We start from the raw sequence: 12,613 nt of genomic DNA on the forward strand, positions 1-12,613 counted from the left end.
CATAGAAATTTTCAATGGTACCTAAAAGCATAGTTCGTACGTTGTTTTACGAGCCACTATACGTTTTTCGATTCATTTTTCGTGCTAGAGACAAATATATACATAAGTGTCCAAACATCATGATCCATTTGTCATTTTCCATTACAATATACATGAATTTGACCAAGTTGAAAAAGAACTCCTACTATACCTACGCATGCTAAAGCAAACGAATACTTTAGCATTTTTCATTTCTGTTCGATATATCTCAAACATATTTTTTGAACAGAATATCCATCACGTTACATAATTTCTATGAGCGTATCCATAATTGTAGAATCGTGCAAGTTGGAAGAATTGTATCTGCTTACATAACGAAGTTACCAACATTACGGACAAAAGTTTTTATGGAACAGGTCAATTTTCATTGAACGATAATCGCTTCTTGTAACATTGATTCCACCCTGTTACGCGTATTCTCGTTTATGATACATACCCTGCTGTTATGGCATGACGAATTAGTAATTAGTGCAAGCAGCTGACATTTAGCATTTGAGTATCGCTGCTTGCATTAACAATATTATCGTATGTCCAAGCACGTAATTTCTCCGCGCTTTCGAAACATCCTTCTTAAAGCTAATTTATAATTCGACCTTTTTCAAACTGCGTAAACTAATGGCAAATTAATAATTACACGCTGCACGTAGGTAGTAGGTTTCTCCTACGGTCGATCGCCTATCTATAAATCCCATGTAGCCAACGAGAACACTATTTTCCATATTAATTACTTTCTATCTCTCGAAACAACAGATCTTCCATTAACATCTCGAGTCGGTTTCTCATCGGTTTAAAATAAATACTTTGTCGAGTGATAAAATAGTTTTACGAGGTTTACGATTGAAATCACCAGTTTTATTTTTGTATATCGCCTTTCGAAAAGCAATTTAAATATCGCGTTGCGATATTTCCGTTAGATGTATTACACGTAATTGCGATAATAAATTGTAAGGAATGAAATCATTGCAGATAAATTTTGTCCGTAGTTTTCCAATTAAAATACATCTTGTCTTGATAATAGTCAAGTGTGCGGATACTTTTGCGCGACAGTGTACGTATAAAAGAAGATTATCGTATCGAGACTTGGGAGCAATTGCTTGCTATTCTTCCTTTGTCCGATCAAACAACTTCGACGTAACTTTTTTACTCAATGTCAATCATCTTACGAAACCTCTGACTGTCGTATGAAAGTCACAAATTGGGGAACATATGTACACAAGTGACAGCGATTTTTAAATTCGATATACTTGTCACGATTTAACCATCGGAATAACAGTTACTCGTGTCAACACTATTCTTTCGTTCGATGATTTTCCCATTGAATAGGTTTTTTCGTTGCTCTGCTGGTCACTTAAAAAAATATTATTGACGTTCGTTGTGCAGACTAATAACATTTGACATCAACTGAAAGCAACGTACCTGACAATTAATATTTGATCTTAGTTATCTCTTGACAAAATGACAAATTTTCAAAAAGTATTTTTGGTAGATTTACATCTGCAGAAACGTTTCCATTTTTCAACCGTTTGATACGAGAATACCAGTAGTTTTTAGGCGAGCGACGTAAAATAAAAGTCGGAAGACGAACATTAATGGACCTATCGCATTTTTTCTCTGTCGTCTTCGTACGATAAGGAATTTCTTTAAGCGTTACGATTAACCAGTTAGCTGTTGAGATCTCCTCGAAAACTTTGATAAGTTTTCTATTTTTAAAATATGGCGGGAAAAGTGAACGATGACGAGTATACTCGTCAAGCACAGAGTACGCGTGGTGTACGTTATAACACGCTAACTGGTTTAAACGTTAATCAAATTGGCCGCGGTAAAAGTAAAACGTAACTCGAACAAAGGACGAAAGAAATGAAATACGAAGCTGGTTGCGACTATCGCGTTTACTCACCCGCCGAATAATGTGGCGCAGGTATTCAAAAAAACAGATTCGACGAATACAGCGATGTATAGCGTTTTCTACGAATGCAATGGATCGAAACAGCCACACGACCGGAGAAAGATAAAACGCGAAAGGAAGAAACAGAAGAAGGAGAGAGAGAAAGAAATAGGGAGAGAGAGTGAGGGAGGGAGAGAGGAGAGAGTGAATTACATAACAAAAGAGCGATCCAACGATTTGACTTGATTCCACACAATACCGGACCGACTAGCGCGCACTCACCGACTCACTTTACTGAATCTAATTCAACACTCGACCCAATGTCCCACCTCCGTGTGTTTCATATGTGGTGGGGTGGCACGATAAAGGAACAGACCTCGTGATGAGTCCGTTCATTGTACATAATCGTACACCGTAAAGATACATTTATTCAAATCAATTCGCCGTGTCAGGTACCACAGGCTCGTTCGTCGACGACGTCTGTTCCGATTCACCAGCGCCCTGAAATCGATCTCGAATTTCGAGATCGTTTTCGTGGTTACGAAGATAGTATGATCACGTTCGAATTATTTGCAAAAGGTAACTATCGATCGGTTACGAGTCAAACGTTAATATAATAAAAATGTTAATACAGATATTATTACAATATTATGGATAATAAAAGACAGCCGAATGTTGAAAGTTTAGTGTATTACGTGGAAGCTTTCGTGTCTCAACTATAATAACAGTCTCATGTTACAAAGAATCATGTATAAAGTAAGTCTTGAAAAATGATAAATCGCAGGTTGTTAGGTACTAGCACGAATAACGTTATTCAAATATTATAAAGAAGATTAGTAAAGTGTAATATAGTATAGACCAGGTATTATACATGAAATTTAATAAAATTCAGTATTTGTGAAATGATTTGCTCTACTATTCTACTCTAGATAAGGCGCGACTGAAATACAATCGTATCAGATTATTGTATCCGATAAAGGGATTAACATGATTATGAAATATTCAATAAATTCAGGTGATTCGCGGAACTTATCGGCAAAATAGAAATGGCAAATGAAACGGTTTTGCTAGGAAACCGTGTGGCATTGTCCTTTTAAAAAAACGTTTCGTTCGACGATTATTTATCGTGATCAGATTGATAAAGATACGAATTTACATAAATACACGTAGCCTAAACCGTAGAGATATAGGTCGGTATCTCGTGCAAGTTGGGATAATATCGTAACTCGTAACTGCAACTGCACTCCACAAGTACAACTACACGATGAAACGGGGCACAATGAAATTACATTTGATCGGCGGAGAATCGTAAACGCAGGAAGAGATGCGCAATGCGCACGGATGTGAGGAAGATTACAGCAACTCGACGCAACGCAACGCACACATAGAATTTTAAAACATAATCAAAGTCACGAGGATGATCCACTCGTCTACGAATCAACGCGATTTGGCCGCAACATTTCGACAAATATCACGGTGATTCGAATAAGGAGGCACGGAACAGGAAGGAGAAAGAAGTTCGTAATAAATTAACGTTAAGTTGTTTGTCTATTGCGACCGTTCTCTGTTCTCTTAATTGCTAGACCTAAATAGAACCTACTTTTTCTTGTATTAATTTAATCTCTGCTAATCGAAGAAGTCGAGCTTCCACTCGTCGCTACGATTTCCAATTTCTCTGATATAACAAATTCGATATCATTTATAACGATTATGCGCTTTACCAGTCACTTCTCCGATTTTCACTACTCCACCGCAGTGTTTTATTTTCTAAAAGCTTTATTTTATCGGGCAAGCGCGAGAAATTAATGTGCTTTTTACCGTCTTGCTAGGAACGCGCCAAAGTTTTAATTCTTTCCTTCTTTTGCAAAAAAAGAAAACCAAAAGGCTCGAGTTAAACAGCGAAAATTGAGGTTAGGTTGAGGTTAAGTTGGCGTTAGGTAAATAACTGACAAATCCGTGATATTCTCTAAGGGATGAATACTATTGATCCTGAGTAGTTCTATTAGTTTATCTTAATTTGTAGTAGTCTGCATAACAAATGTTATATCAATATTCGTTAAACGATCAAACAGCTACCAAAGGCACATATTTAATGGTAAAATCAAACGAACGAATGTTTACACATGAAATTTCTCGATAACGTATCAAATTTCGAAATTCTTCCTCTACTATACGAAAGATTGAAAATGTGACTAATTATGCTTTCTGCTTGTGGCCTTTGTTTATGATTCGATTAAAATCGATTTCACTGAATTTCCTTTCATTCGGTATTAATTCTATGATTATGAAAATTTCCATTCAACGGTTTCGCCTTACGCTCGTTGAAATCACTGCAACAAGAAACTGATAGCGAGAGGATTTCTAGAAAAATTGCTATTTTTTATTCGTAATTGATCGTTTTTCCATTCTTTCTTTCAACTTGAATTCTGTCCGATCCTACGGACGCATTTGGAGACCTCGTTTCTACGTGAAAAACACCAAGCCAAAGTTTAAACAGTAATCTCGTTGCAGCCCATTTTCTCATTCCTGGGTCGTATTTTAAGATAATGACTCTGAACGTTGTCATATAACAGCTGCATTAAAAGTAATCGTAGAATGTCGGTAACGAACTGGATACGAATCTTCGTTAATCTTCAGATATACCTACATGTATACGTACAGATAAGATAACACCTGTTAACAAATCGTCACAAACTCATTAATTTCGAGAGAATATTTTCGAAAAGCAAGGGAATTCGACCAATTGTAAAAGAAGCGCGCAATTAAATCGTGCGATTAAAGTTGAATAAAATTGCCATTTCGCAATTTGCTGCTTTCTTATTTGTCGAGACAATGGTACGTCTACTGCCACGAGATAAGAAATATGATAACGGATATCTTCTTTTAGACATATTGCACACACTTTAAATCAATGTTTCCTTGTCCGGTGATTGTTTAATACGTGTATCAAGTGATTGTATGATCCTTGCACTACAAAATCTAGCAAAGGACATTTCCTAAGTAAACGTAATTTCAGACTAAGGCTTATCAACGGAATTCCATTCGTTTTTATCTTTCACTCGAGAAACTTTCAAGTACTCACGTTGTGCTTATTTTCACAACAACGAATAAGCGTAAATATAAAAATCGCGAGATTTTCCCTTACAATAAGTTAAGTTTGATATATGTTAGTAGATGTATGTGTCGATAGTATCGTAGATGTTTAATATGTAAGTATTAAGTATACAATAATTTAGTTAAAGTACTATTGTATAATTTGTATACTTGTAGACTTTATACTACGTATTATTATACTTTGTTTAAATATACAATAGCTTAATATATGTCAGTAAACGTATGTATCGATAGTATTGTAGATTATTAATATGTAAGTATTAAGTATACAATAATTTTCATTTCGCTATAAAGGAAATTCATCGATACAGGTGAGAGTATTATCGAATTGAATCTTATTCGTTGACTTATATCCTCTTTTTGTTTTTTTCAATTAGATAACGTCGCATCAAACCGTTTGTATGGTTTATTAACAACCAAGGGCTAAAATTGACAGTTTGCCGTACAGTTTGGTTTTACACTTTGACAGCGTAGTAGGTTTTGGGTCGGATCATTGTCCTTTAAATTGCCTTTCAAGGTGAGACTCATACCTTCTATTTTATTTTTGTCTATTCAAGATGCATCTTCTGCGATCAACGATGATGATGCGTGCTTCACTGCCACGGTCAGGTGAACTTTGCACAGTTCGTAGATTGGCGCTTTTTCTTCGTCGAGGAGATATTGCCTAGTGAATTTCCTGCGAGTTATTACGATTTTCGATCATCTCATCTTACTGGAATACAAGAAATGATCTTCTTTTAAAACGTTTTCTATTAACGTTTTTTATTATTGTTTGTCGTGGTTTGGACGAAGATTGTCATCAATTTTATTCCAATTGCCTTTTATTGTCTCTATTTTTAGTTAAAAAGCGTATAGTTTCTGGGGACAGGCTGTTGCTGCAGTGGTCGGCAGTTGGTGAATCGCGGTGGCTGTTGTTACTTTGACTGCTTTGTCCGCTCTTTTGTTCTCAGCGATGCCAGATGTGGGAGGATTGACCCAAACCACTATAATCGAGTTGTTTCTTTCAATTGATTTGGCACAGGATGTTTGACATTTTTGCACGATGGACTCATTTTTCCACTGGTTCTCGATCGATGTCGTGACATTTCTACAGTCACGGGAAATAACGAAATTTTTGTTTTGGCCGGTAGTGATCGGATAGCAGTGACCTCAACGTGTTTTCATGTTTTAACGCGTTAAGTTGGCAAAACAAGGATAGATTCTTTTTGACAGAGTCCGCTCTTTTCGACTGTTGATCGCTGACGACCGCATATCCAGAATCGTTTAAAGCCTGATATTACACATATGACATATACATGCGTGTGATTTGCGGCTGTTTTATCTAGCTGTTCAAACTATGTAAAACTGCTGGGTCGGCTTTCTTTCTGTGACTATGCTTGAGTAGTGCGGTATTGATTTCAATTTTCGGAATAGACCACGAATGGATACTGCGAATTTATCTCCTCGTTGTCGATTAGGTTTCCATATCGAGTTTACTCGGTTGTTTATGCTGCGATAAAATGATAGAGTTCTTTTCTTTTGCGTTGTACAAGTTCGCAATTGTTCCATTTAAAGATGTTGTGGAACACAGGATTTTGCAGAATGGAGACGATTCTGATCTGCTCTGATCTCAGGCTAATTTGATAATTACGTATTTTCTTCTGATCTATAGCGATAGTTCTGATGCCTTCGCTGATTGGACTGGAACGGAAGACACTGTTATTCTCAGTCTATTGGGCACAGAGCCAAATGTTTGCCGCTATTGTTTCAAGTATATCAAGTCTTTGATTGTTGTCGTTTTTCAGTTTATTAATACGAGATTCCCACATTAGTTGAGAGTAAAAAATTGGTCCTAATAGCTTGATGGAGACTATTTCCTTTAGAGTGCTTGTCGTTGTCGTGAAGAATTGATTCTATGCTTGCAGATTATCGATTGTTGCTGAAGATAATTATTTCTTTTTATTAATATTAACCTTATCAGGCTCGGTCAAATGACCGGTTTCAAAATTTAATTTAGAATTGTACATTCAATTTTATTTCTCTTGTTCATCCAACATTATGTTAAATCTTATACTACCTTAATCAATTTCTCAATTTTTGTTGATTATAATAATTTGTTGATTAACATAGGAATTTACATAAAGTTGGATGAACGAAAGAAATAGCGATGAATGTACAATTTTCAATTAAATTTTGAAACCGGACACTTGACTAGACCTGCTAAGGTTATATTCTTATATTATCTGATTAATCGATTTTTCAATTTTTGTTAATATAAAAATTTCCATAAAGAAATAACGATTTTGTCAATTTTAATTTATGTACAATTTTAAATTAAATTTTGAAAACGGTCATTTGACCAGGCTTTTTAAGGTTAGTGTTAAAGCGAGTGATTCCTGCATTTCCAGCGTTTCTAGGGTTTCTAGTACTTTTCTAGTGTTTTATTGTATTCGTATCAGAATGGTACAGAGATTTCCCCTCTTACATATTACAGTTAGATCATCGGCAAATAATAGTGCTTTGACCGGGTTTGTTACGATGTTCAATACGTCGTTTATAGCGACCAGTAATAGGAATACGTTTTCTAAGACCATTGTGGAGAAAAATATTACTAACTAGAAAGGTTCTAATAGATAGGAAGGTAACAATAAAATTGAAGATATTTCTTTCGTAGCCGTGTTTCTGCATGTTTCTTGAATTTTAGTTTTTCTAATCCGTATCGTAGGCCTCTTCTATGTCTAGACATACGACAGTCGCGTATTGTTTGCTGGTGAATGCGTCACATGTTTACATACATTCATCGTCAAAAAGATAACCCAGGTGTGTAATCTTCAATTTTTCAATGGCGCATGTAAAGTTTTTCGTCTGTAACGTATAATATCAAAACATTATGAGCTCAGGATATGCGGTTCGATGAAAATAATTAAAAATATTATGAGGTTTAGTGTGAAACAAAGAAAAACTATTCCATACTAAGACCGAAATGATAACACACTCTGTTAATATGTTTAAAAATTGCTCAGTAGTTCATGATCTATCAACGAGTAACGATTACAGTACAATATTATATAAATTTGTAAGTACGTGGGGCGCGAAAAAAAATTAAACGAGTCTGAAAAAAGACAAATTCTTGAACTAAAACAGCAACAGTTATCAGTAGCAAAAATATCGAAAGTAATAAGATGAAATCGTAGAGAAATACACAATTTCTTAAAAAATGTTGATTATGGCAAAAAGAAAAGTACTGGTCGGCTGTCATCGTTATCCGATCGTGATAAGCGAGCAATTTTGCGTGTAGCTTCCAACTCGCAGTTAACAACGAAGCAAATAATGGAAAAATCTAGTGTTAGTGCAAGTGTTTCAAGTGTTCGTCAAGTTTTACTACCCTGCAAAGATATTAAGAGACTAAAATTGAAAAAGATAACGTTAATAACGAAACACAAAGTAGAACGTTTACGCTTTGCAAAAGAAAGAATGCATTGGAAAAACAAATGGAGAATAGTACTGTTTTCAGACGAAAAATATTCAATTTGAATGGTCCTGATGGGTTAAAATATTATTTTCATGACATAAGAAAAGAGACAATGCCAGCAATTCGACGACAAATGGGAGGAGGCAGCGTGATGGTTTGAGCCGACATCGGTTATTTTGGCAAGACAAGTATCAAGTTCATTGTTGAGAGAATGAATATTGTCCGATAAATAAATTTAATCAAAGAACAAATAAATAATTATGCAGAACGCATTTCTGGATCTGATTAAATCTTTCAACCAGATAATGCACCTGTACACACATCAAGATTGTTACAATCATATTTCAATAAAAATATTTATTAATATTTATTAATTATTATTAATATTATTATTAATATTTTGCCATTGTCTGCACGCTTAATATTATTGAAAATTGCTGGGCAGAACTTGTTCACGGCGTATACGCAAATGGAAAGCAGTATCAACACGTACAAGAATTAAAAAATGCAATTGTACGCGAATGGGATACGTTAAGTCAAAATTATATCTAGAAACTATATAAATCGACACCAAATCGTACAATAGAAGTAATAAAAAATAAAGGGGATGTACCCATTGTTAAACAAGTATATATGTTTGATAAGTAATTATTGTTAGTTACAATTTATGTTGACTATTATTTTCTTATTGTACATGTTTTATCATTTCGTTCTTAAAATAAAACAACTTTTTTTGTTACACACTAAATCTCATAATATTTTTAATTATTTTCAACGAACCGCATATCCTGAGTATATAATGTTTTGATATTATACGTTACAGACGAAAAACTTTGCACGTATCATTGAGAAATTAAAGATAACACACCTGGGTTATCTTCTTGTCGAGGAGTGTATGTTCATCTCCAAGTTTATTAGATGGCCATGCGTGAAGTGCAACCGTTGATTGCCACTTTGGTGTTTAAATGTTTTTTTTTCAGGAACCATCGCACTTTATAGATGATAGCTTTTTCCTACTATCTATATAGTATGTCTACTATGTAATAACTGCAGCTTTTTTATGATATTCATTTAATGTTTAACAAAAATCATTCGAAGCAATCATAAATAAATGTAAAACAGAAAAAATAAAGAAAATAAATGAATCTACTTCCTACAATTAGATCAGAGTATATAAGTCCAAAACTTCCTATGATGACCGCTAGATGGCACATTGTTCTCGCAACTACATTTACCAGCTTACATTATATGAGATCGCCGTAAAGCAAATGTTCCATCCTTGTCTTTGGGGAGCAAAGTATTCAATGATCGTTTAGTGAGGGTACTGTTGCTGAAGCCCATTATGAAATAAAACCCGCATCCACGTATTATATCGTGAGATGCAATTTTTGCGGGCCTCTTTACTTCATAAGAGGCTTAGAAACAAGAGGATTAGGAAACTAGAAAAATCAAAAATGACATTTAAAATATAATTTAATATATATTTTACTTCAAATTATATTAAAGCTCATTTTATATATATATATATATATATATTTGCAAGTACCATATATAATTATCGATTGTAAAATACGCGCGAAATGTTAATTATAGGTGTGTCAGCTATTAATTGTATCGATAACAAGCATCGATATATCTACTCAATATCGATACAAGTAGTAGGTGCTTGTATCGAATATTTTATTAACGAACAATAACAACATTATTAGCAACAATATCTCAATAAAGACGAAAATATAACCTTAAATTATTTAGACTTGCCTGCGAATTAAGAATATTATAATCAGAGTCGCTCTTCTCTCTATCTACATGTACAACGGTATCTTACTTTCTTCATTGCGATGTATCATATTCATTGATTCACTGATTCACTGATTCACTGATTCACTAATGTATCATATATCACCATTGATCATCTTTATACACATACATACTGGATTCTTTACACGACTTGGCTGTTTGTCTAAGGCTGTGCAATGTGCATAGACATGCGACTTACCCAGGATACGCTCACCGTGTTGATTATATACTTTCGTATCGGTACTCGCTTCATTCGATACGAGTACCTTTTCCTTCAATACTAAGTGGGCATGGTATCGCAATCGAAAGTATCAATACTAAAAATATTTGATATGGAAATGAAAGTATCGAATATGTACTCGTATTTACTTACACCGGAACATCCCTAGTTATTTACAATTTCATTAATAAACAATTTAATCAGGAAATGATAATGTAAACAATTTATCCAGCGAATAAATAAATAAATTAATATATAAATTAGTAATTAAATATATTCAATCAAGTTTGTAAATAAGCTTAGAGGTGTAATTATTTTCCTTTTATTTATTAATCAATGTTAGAGCTATTTCGAGAAATAACATGTCCCACGAGAATAACAACAGTTCATTGTAATTTAAGAAGAACGGAACGAAAAAATGGAAACAGCAATCGGTTGACACTTGACATATACGAAAAGAAACTTGCTAATGTTTTCTCTAATAAGATTCTCTTTCTCCAGCAAATCGTTATTTTTATCACGATTCAAACGATACGTGAACACATTGTCCGTAACGAAGTTGAATACCATCCATCTCATCGAGAATATCGTGTAACGTAACTCTAACTATTGGAATAGGTAAGTAAACGCCAAATCTGGGCCACGAAACCAGTTCTTCGTCTGCGGTTTTAATTGGTAATAGCATGCGCATACTACACTGCTGTTCATAAGTAGTAAGTGTATCGATGATACACGAATGTAATTGAAGTACACGGATCGATGGCAAGTTAACATTGCGGTTACGAGGGGAAATTTCATGGATTAACTTGATCCGTCTAGATTTTACAATTTTATGAAATTTAAAGGAAGTGAATGGCATCACGATGAACTATCACTTAATCATTAACGCATTAATGATCAAAAACTATATGCTATGGATCTAAATTTATATTACGGTCGAGGTAGAATTTATCAGGAAGATTTTTTGGCTCAAAATACGACGAAATCAAGAGTAACGCGTGAAGCTTGTCACGTTCCACTTATAGTCGAGCATACGTATAATTATCGACTGCAGAAAATACAGAAATCAGAAAAAGATATATATATATATATGTACTACCTACCAAGGAATAGGAGGCAACATAGACACGAAGGGATTGTAAGCCACTCCAAACGTAATGCAAACGAAGCAGTAGAATGCCTCAAACACTCAAATCGGGTAAACAGAATCTACAGTACTAAAGATATCGATAATAATCATAAGCAGTTGATGCGATATTAAATTTACACACAATTGAATTTACTAATATAATTATATATAATTATAATTAGTAATATAATTTAATTAGAATAATTCTTTTTAAGCCTGGATTTTTTATGTTTAAGATAACTATTCACGCTGTATACTAATCTTTTACTAACTATATATGAATCTATGTTTGCAATAAATGATTTATAGTTTCTAGGTATATATATATTTTAGATTAGTTTCAAATTTTACTAATATAATTTACGATATTCGTGTCTCGTTAAAGTGATAATAAGATTTATAAGATTTATAAGATAAGTTAATAAGATTTCAGAAAGTTTCCTGTAATCTATAACAAATATAATATATGTACCGATAAAAGTTTTCTATGTTCTATCTCATTATTGCTTTTAACTATTTTCGTGAGTTTACATTGACTCACCGTAATTTTATATTTTATTGGTACTCAGCTTCTGAGTGCATTTTGTTTCGAATGCTATCTATCGTTAAACAAAAATATGTCTCGTTCGATCAAAGGATTTTGGAAGGTTGTTACGTTCTTCTCAAAATCGAGTGGAATAATAGTTGTAAGAGACACGTACGCTGAATTGAGCAAGCGAGTTATTGGCGAACAACCTACGCCGACTACTCGCACGAAATGCTTAAGTAGCAGGAACCTTGGACGACAATCAACAGCTGAGTGACTTCAATAATCGTACAGACCATCTGTCCGAGTGTAACACACATATGTACGTTAGGGAATGTGTGACAAGTTACGAGACTCTTGTGAAATCGTATCTGCAAAATCTGGAAATGCGCACTCGATCCTCATTCCTTTGAAATTCCATCGTCTTCGCTCTAGTATTTTAATCTAAT

General features: G+C 34.2%; 1 protein-coding gene and 1 non-coding gene across 4 annotated transcripts in view; one reads left to right on the forward strand and one right to left on the reverse strand.

Annotated features, from left to right (window-relative positions):
* The window catches only part of LOC126927175 (V-type proton ATPase 116 kDa subunit a 1), a 53,921-nt gene that overhangs the window by 26,326 nt on the left and 14,982 nt on the right, over nt 1–12,613 (reverse strand). Inside the window, exon 1 of one of the 3 annotated variants that reach the window (XM_050743493.1) lies at nt 1,937–2,242. The exons of 1 other annotated variant lie outside the window; for it this stretch is intronic. The gene's annotated coding sequence lies outside the window, so the exon portion shown is untranslated. Of the gene's footprint in view, nt 1–1,936; nt 2,243–12,613 lie in introns of those variants that run through there. One more of the 3 variants, XM_050743531.1, reaches the window with a different exon arrangement.
* LOC126922934 (U4atac minor spliceosomal RNA) lies at nt 9,762–9,885 on the forward strand. Its single transcript, XR_007713002.1, has one exon. It is a non-coding gene; the product is annotated as a U4atac minor spliceosomal RNA (small nuclear RNA).

Source organism: Bombus affinis, chromosome 1, assembly GCF_024516045.1.
Source record: "Bombus affinis isolate iyBomAffi1 chromosome 1, iyBomAffi1.2, whole genome shotgun sequence".
NCBI classification, from domain to species: domain Eukaryota; kingdom Metazoa; phylum Arthropoda; class Insecta; order Hymenoptera; family Apidae; genus Bombus; species Bombus affinis.